A 7,500-nucleotide genomic window follows, 5' to 3' on the forward strand; every position below is an offset into this window, starting at 1 on the left:
TAGTCATTGGCTACTCCATTACCAGAACACAGCTCTGACTAATGGAAAACCCTAGTCACTGGCGACTCCATTACCAGAACACAGCTCTGACTAATGGAAAACCCTAGTCATTGGCGACTCCATTACCAGAACACAGCTCTGCCAGATGGAAAACCCTAGTCACTGGCGACTCCATTACCAGAACACAGCTCTGACTATTGGAAAACCCCTAGTCATTGGCGATTCCATTACCAGAACACAGCTCTGACTAATGGAAAACCCTAGTCACTGGCGACTCCATTACCAGAACACAGCTCTGACTAATGGAAAACCCTAGTCATTGGCGACTCCATTACCAGAACACAGCTCTGCCAGATGGAAAACCCTAGTCATTGGCGACTCCATTACCAGAACACAGCTCTGACTAATGGAAAACCCTAGTCATTGGCGATTCCATTACCAGAACACAGCTCTGACTAATGGAAAACCCTAGTCATTGGCGACTCCATTACCAGAACACAGCTCTGACTAATGGAAAACCCTAGTCATTGGCGACTCCATTACCAGAACACAGCTCTGACTAATGGAAAACCCTAGTCATTGGCGACTCCATTACCAGAACACAGCTCTGCCAGATGGAAAACCCTAGTCATTGGCGACTCCATTACCAGAACACAGCTCTGACTAATGGAAAACCCTAGTCATTGGCGATTCCATTACCAGAACACAGCTCTGACTAATGGAAAACCCTAGTCATTGGCGACTCCATTACCAGAACACAGCTCTGACTAATGGAAAACCCTAGTCATTGGCGATTCCATTACCAGAACACAGCTCTGCCAGATTGAAAACCCTAGTCACTGGCGATTCCATTACCAGAACACAGCTCTGACTAATGGAAAACCCTAGTCATTGGTGACTCCATTACCAGAACACAGCTCTGACTAATGGAAAACCCTAGTCACTGGCGATTCCATTACCAGAACACAGCTCTGACTAATGGAAAACCCTAGTCATTGGCGACTCCATTACCAGAACACAGCTCTGACTAATGGAAAACCCTAGTCGTTGGCGACTCCATTACCAGAACACAGCTCTGACTAATGGAAAACCCTAGTCATTGGCGACTCCATTACCAGAACACAGCTCTGACTAATGGAAAACCCTAGTCATTGGCGATTCCATTACCAGAACACAGCTCTGACTAATGGAAAACCCTAGTCATTGGCGACTCCATTACCAGAACACAGCTCTGACTAATGGAAACCCTAGTCATTGGCGATTCCATTACCAGAACACAGCTCTGACTAATGGAAAACCCTAGTCATTAGCGCATTCCATTACCAGAACACAGCTCTGACTAATGGAAAACCCTAGTCATTGGCGACTCCATTACCAGAACACAGCTCTGACTAATGGAAAACCCTAGTCATTGGCGATTCCATTACCAGAACACAGCTCTGCCAGATGGAAAACCCTAGTCATTGGCTACTCCATTACCAGAACACAGCTCTGACTAATGGAAAACCCTAGTCATTGGCGACTCCATTACCAGAACACAGCTCTGCCAGATGGAAAACCCTAGTCATTGGCGATTCCATTACCAGAACACAGCTCTGACTAATGGAAAACCCTAGTCATTGGCGACTCCATTACCAGAACACAGCTCTGCCAGATGGAAAACCCTAGTCATTGGCGATTCCATTACCAGAACACAGCTCTGCCAGATGGAAAACCCTAGTCACTGGCGATTCCATTACCAGAACACAGCTCTGCCAGATTGAAAACCCTAGTCATTGGCGATTCCATTACCAGAACACAGCTCTGCCAGATGGAAAACCCTAGTCATTGGCGATTCCATTACCAGAACACAGCTCTGCCAGATGGAAAACCCTAGTCATTGGCGACTCCATTACCAGAACACAGCTCTGACTAATGGAAAACCCTAGTCATTGGCGATTCCATTACCAGAACACAGCTCTGACTAATGGAAAACCCTAGTCACTGGCGACTCCATTACCAGAACACAGCTTCGCCAGATGGAAAACCCTAGTCACTGGCGACTCCATTACCAGAACACAGCTCTGACTAATGGAAAACCCTAGTCACTGGCGACTCCATTACCAGAACACAGCTCTGACTAATGGAAAACCCTAGTCATTGGAGACTCCATTACCAGAACACAGCTCTGACTAATGGAAAACCCTAGTCATTGGCTACTCCATTACCAGAACACAGCTCTGACTAATGGAAAACCCTAGTCATTGGCGACTCCATTACCAGAACACAGCTCTGACTAATGGAAAACCCTAGTCACTGACGATTCCAAACCCGCAATATTAGACTTATAAAGATTCATCCAGCGATCATACATTGTTTACCAGGGGGCAGGGCTTCCGACACAAAGGTTCATCTGAAAATTGTGCTGTCTGAGTAATTGTCTCTGGCCCCGCCCAGTTAGGGGGAGGAGTGATGAGCTCTACAGCAGTAATTGTCTCTGGCCCCACCCAGTTAGGGGGAGTGGTGAGCTCTACAGCACCAATTGTCTCTGGCCCCTCCCAGTTAGGGGGAGGAGTGATGAGCTCTACAGCAGTAATAGAATTTAGATAGAATTTGTAGATAATTGGCCCTCTTTCTGGGACTCACCGACAAACAGGACCAAGCCTGACCTGCTGAGGAGTGACGGACTCCATCCTAGCTGGAGGGGTGCTACAGGACCAAGCCTGACCTGCTGAGGAGTGACGGACTCCATCCTAGATGGAGGGGTGCTACAGACCAAGCCTGGCCTGCTGAGGAGTGATGGACTCCATCCTAGCTGGAGGGGTGCTACAGGACCAAGCCTGGCCTGCTGAGGAGTGATGGACTCCAGCCTAGCTGGAGGAGTGCTCAGGACCAAGCCTGGCCTGCTGAGGAGTGATGGACTCCATCCTAGCTGGAGGGGTGCTACAGGACCAAGCCTGGCCTGCTGAGGAGTGATGGACTCCATCCTAGCTGGAGGGGTGCTACAGGACCAAGCCTGGCCTGCTGAGGAGTGATGGACTCCATCCTAGCTGGAGGGGTGCTACAGGACCAAGCCTGGCCTGCTGAGGAGTGATGGACTCCATCCTAGCTGGAGGGGTGCTACAGGACCAAGCCTGGCCTGCTGAGGAGTGATGGACTCCATCCTAGCTGGAGGGGTGTTACAGGACCAAGCCTGGCCTGCTGAGGAGTGATGGACTCCATCCTAGCTGGAGGGGTGCTACAGGACCAAGCCTGGCCTGCTGAGGAGTGATGGACTCCATCCTAGCTGGAGGGGTGCTACAGGACCAAGCCTGGCCTGCTGAGGAGTGATGGACTCCATCCTAGCTGGAGGGGTGTTACAGGACCAAGCCTGGCCTGCTGAGGAGTGATGGACTCCATCCTAGCTGGAGGGGGTGCTACAGGACCAAGCCTGGCCTGCTGAGGAGTGATGGACTCCATCCTAGCTGGAGGGGTGCTACAGGACCAAGCCTGGCCTGCTGAGGAGTGATGGACTCCATCCTAGCTGGAGGGGTGCTACAGGACCAACCCTGGCCTGCTGAGGAGTGACGGACTCCATCCTAGCTGGAGGGGTGCTCTCATCTTATCTACCAACATAGACAGGGCTCTAACTCCTCTAGCTCCACAATGAGACAGGGTGCAGGCCAGGCAGCAGGCTGTTAGCCAGCCTGCCAGCTTAGTGGAGTCTGCCACTAGCACAGTCAGTTTAGTCAGCTCAGCTATTCCCGTTGAGACCGTGTCTGTGCCTCGATCTAGGTCAGGCAAAAACTAAACATGGCGATGTTTGCCTTAGCAACATCACTGGAATAAAGACCTCCTCCATTCCAGTCATTATTGAAAGAGATTGTGATATCGCACATCTCAAAGTAAGGCTACTTAATGTTAGATCCCTCACTTCCAAGGCAGTCACAGTCAATGAACTAATCACTGATCATAATCTTGATGTGACTGGCCTGACTGAAACATGGCTCAAGCCTGATGAATTGACTGTGTTGAATGAGGCCTCTCCTCCTGATTACACTAGTGACCATATCCCCCTCGCATCCCGCAAAGGGGGAGGTGTTGCTAACATTTACGACAGCAAATTTCAATTCATAAAAAAATACATTAACTACATTTTCATCTTTTGAGCTTCTAGACATGAAATCTATGCAGCCTACTCAATCCCTTTTTCTAGCTTCTGTTTACAGGCCTCCTGGGCCGAATACCCTCACTGAGTTCCCTGAATTCCTATCGGACCTTGTAGTCGCGGCAGATAATATTCACATTTTTGGTGACTTCAATATTCACATGGAGAGGTCCAGAGAGCCACTCCTAAATGCTTTCGGAGCAATCGTCGACCTAGATGCAGTCGCACCACTAAAAAAAAATAAAAAACGTCACAAGAAACTACCTCCCTGGTCTACAGAAAAATACCAGAGAATTGGAGAAGGAAATGGCGCTCCAGCAAAGGAAGTCTTCCGACTGGCTTGGAAAGAAAGTACAGAGCGAAGGAAAGGACAATATCGAAGAGCCATCACTGCTGCTCGATCAGCCTACTTTTCCAACCTGATTGAGGAGAAGAAAAAATAACTTTGACCTGGATAACATTTTAAAAAAAATACTAAATCGGTCTGTATCGAATATCCCAGTCCTCTCAAACATTTTAGAAAGAGCTGTTGCTCAGCAAATCACTGCCTTCCTGAAGACAAATAAAGTATACGAAACGCTTCAGTCTAGTTTTAGACCCCATCATAGCACTGAGACCGCACTCTTGAAGATGGTAAATGACCTTTTAATGGCGTCAGACCAAGGCTCTGCATCTGTCCTCTTGTTCCTAGAGATTAGTGCCGCTTTCGACAACATCCATCACCATATTGTTTTGGAGAGATTGGAAACCTTAATTGGTCCACGCGGACAAGTTCTTTCCTGGTTTAGATCTTATCTGTCGGAAAGATATCAGTTTGTCTCTGTGGATGGTTTGTCCTCTGACAAATCAATGGTAAGTTTCGGTGTTCCTCAAGGTTCCGTTTTAGGACCACTATTGTTTTCACTATATATTTTACCTCTTGGTGATGTCATTCGGAAACCCAATGTCAACTTTCACTGCTATGCGGACGACACACAGCTGTACAATTCAATGAAATATGGTGAAGCCCCAAAATGGCCGACCCTGTGTTTCAGACATAAGGAAGTGGATGTTTACCTTTTAAAACTCGGACAAAACAGAGATGCTAGTTCTAGGTTCCAAGAAACAAAGAGATCTGCTGTTGGATCTGACAATGAATCTCGATGGTTGAACAGTCGTCTCAAATAAAACTGTGAAGGACCTCGACGTTACTCTGGACCCTGATCTCTCTTTTGACGAACATATCAAGAATATTTACATTTTTGTAACATTGCAAAAATCAGAAACATTTGCTCTACTCTCCTGCACTAAATACGGCTGCTAGAATTTTGACTAGAACCATGTGATCATATTACTCCAGTGCTAGCCTCTCTCCACTGGCTTCCTGTTAAGGCTAGGGCTGATTTCAAGGTTTTACTGCTAACCTACAAAGCATTACATGGGCTTGCTCCTACCTATCTCTCTGATTTGGTCCTGCCGTACATACCTACACGTACGCTACGGTCACAAGACGCAGGCCTCCTTGTTGTCCCTAGAATTTCTAAGCAAACAGCTGGAGGCAGGGCTTTCTCCTATAGAGCTCAATTTTTATGGAATGGTCTGCCTATCCATGTGAGAGACGCAGACTCGGTCTCAACCTTTAAGTCTTTACTGAAGACATTTACATTTTAGTCATTTAGCAGACGCTCTTATCCAGAGCGACTTACAGTTAGTGAATACATATATATATATTTTTTATACTTGCCCCCCTGTGGGAATCGAACCCACAACCCTGGCGTTGCAAACGCCATGCTCTATCAACTGAGCTACATCCCTGCCGGCCATTCCCTCCCCTACCCTGGACGACGCTGGGCCAATTGTGCGCCGCCCCATGGGTCTCCCGGTCGCGGCCGGCTGCGACAGAGCCTGGATTCGAACCAGGATCTCTAGTGGCACAGTTAGCACTGCGATGCCTTAGACCACTGCGCCACTCAGGAGCTACAAGACTCATCTCTTCAGTAGGTCCTATGATTGAGTGTAGTCTGGCCCAGTGGTGTGAAGGTGAACGGCAAGGCACGGTGACGAAAGGTGACGAACCGCCCTTGCTGTCTCTGCCTGGCCGGCTCCCCTCTCTCCACTGGGATTCTCTGCCTGGCCGGCTCCCCTCTCTCCACTGGGATTCTCTGCCTGGCCGGCTCCCCTCTCTCCACTGGGATTCTCTGCCTGGCCGGCTCCCCTCTCTCCACTGGGATTCTCTGCCTGGCCGGCTCCCCTCTCTCCACTGGGATTCTCTGCCTCTGACCCTGTTACGGGGGCTGTTACACTGGCCTGCTCGCGCTCTTCCATCCTTCCTGTCTTTAGGCTCGTGCGGTGGGGCTCAGTGTGTCAGTGTGTTACGTTGTGTACAATGGGGAAAAAAAGTATTTAGTCAGCCACCAATTGTGCAAGTTCTCCCACTTAAAAAGATGAGAGAGGCCTGTAATTTCCATCATAGGTACACGTCAACTATGACAGACAAATTGAGAAAAGAAAATCCAGAAAATCACATTGTAGGATTTTTAATGAATTTATTTGCAAATTATGGTGGAAAATAAGTATTTGGTCAATAACAAAAGTTTCTCAATACTTTGTTATATACCCTTTCTTGGCAATGACACAGGTCAAACGTTTTCTGTAAGTCTTCACAAGGTTTTCACACACTGTTGCTGGTATTTTGGCCCATTCCTCCATGCAGATCTCCTCTAGAGCAGTGATGTTTTGGGGCTGTCGCTGGGCAACACAGACTTTCAACTCCCTCCAAAGATTTTCTATGGGGTTGAGATCTGGAGACTGGCTAGGCCACTCCAGGACCTTGAAATGCTTCTTACGAAGCCACTCCTTCGTTGCCCGGGCGGTGTGTTTGGGATCATTGTCATGCTGAAAGACCCAGCTACGTTTCATCTTCAATGCCCTTGCTGATGGAAGGAGGTTTTCAATCAAAAATCAAAATCTCACGATACATGGCCCCATTCATTCTTTCTTTTACACGGATCAGTCGTCCTGGTCCCTTTGCAGAAAAGCAGCCCCAAAGCATGATGTTTCCACCCCCATGCTTCACAGTAGTTATGGTGTTCTTTGGATGCAACTCAGCATTCTTTGTCCTCCAAACACGACGAGTTGAGTTTTTACCAAAAAGTTCTATTTTGGTTTCATCTGACCATATGACATTCTCCTAATCCTCTTCTGGATCATCCAAATGCACTCTAGCACACTTCAGACGGGCCTGGACATGTACTGGCTTAAGCAGGGGGACACGTCTGGCACTGCAGGATTTGAGTCCCTGGTGGCGTAGTGTGTTACTGATGGTAGGCTTTGTTACTTTGGTCCCAGCTCTCTGCAGGTCATTCACTAGGTCCCCCGTGTGGTTCTGGGATTTT

At 48.3% G+C, this 7,500-nt stretch overlaps 1 protein-coding gene across 1 annotated transcript in view; it reads right to left on the reverse strand.

Annotated features, from left to right (window-relative positions):
* The window catches only part of LOC121560310 (voltage-dependent T-type calcium channel subunit alpha-1H-like), a 208,075-nt gene that overhangs the window by 198,801 nt on the left and 1,774 nt on the right, over window positions 1–7,500 (reverse strand).

This window comes from Coregonus clupeaformis, unplaced genomic scaffold (genome assembly GCF_020615455.1).
Source record: "Coregonus clupeaformis isolate EN_2021a unplaced genomic scaffold, ASM2061545v1 scaf0591, whole genome shotgun sequence".
NCBI lineage: Eukaryota > Metazoa > Chordata > Actinopteri > Salmoniformes > Salmonidae > Coregonus > Coregonus clupeaformis.